Genomic DNA, 326 nt, shown 5'->3' on the forward strand with positions numbered 1-326 from the left:
TCGCTTCCTGTCACTTCACATATACGACCTATTTTTTCTAGTATTTGTCTTTCCGCTGTATATCATCTCCTTCGCCCACTTATTTCAGGCTCCAGATTACCTTCTCCCCCCCCCCTCCCCCCTGCTTTTCCTGCTATCTACTTCCCTTCACGCTTTTCCTTATCCCCTCTGTTCTCTTCCCCCCCCCCCCCATGCCTCATCTACCTCCTCTTCTCTTTCCTTTTTCCTCCTTCCCCCTCCCCTGTATACTTCCTTATTCTTCTCATGCCTTCCTCTCTACTCCTTTATCGTCCCCTTCTCTTTCTCCTTCTTTTCCTCTTATCTTT

The sequence above is a fragment of the Penaeus monodon genome, chromosome 22, assembly GCF_015228065.2.
Source record: "Penaeus monodon isolate SGIC_2016 chromosome 22, NSTDA_Pmon_1, whole genome shotgun sequence".
Lineage (NCBI taxonomy): Eukaryota > Metazoa > Arthropoda > Malacostraca > Decapoda > Penaeidae > Penaeus > Penaeus monodon.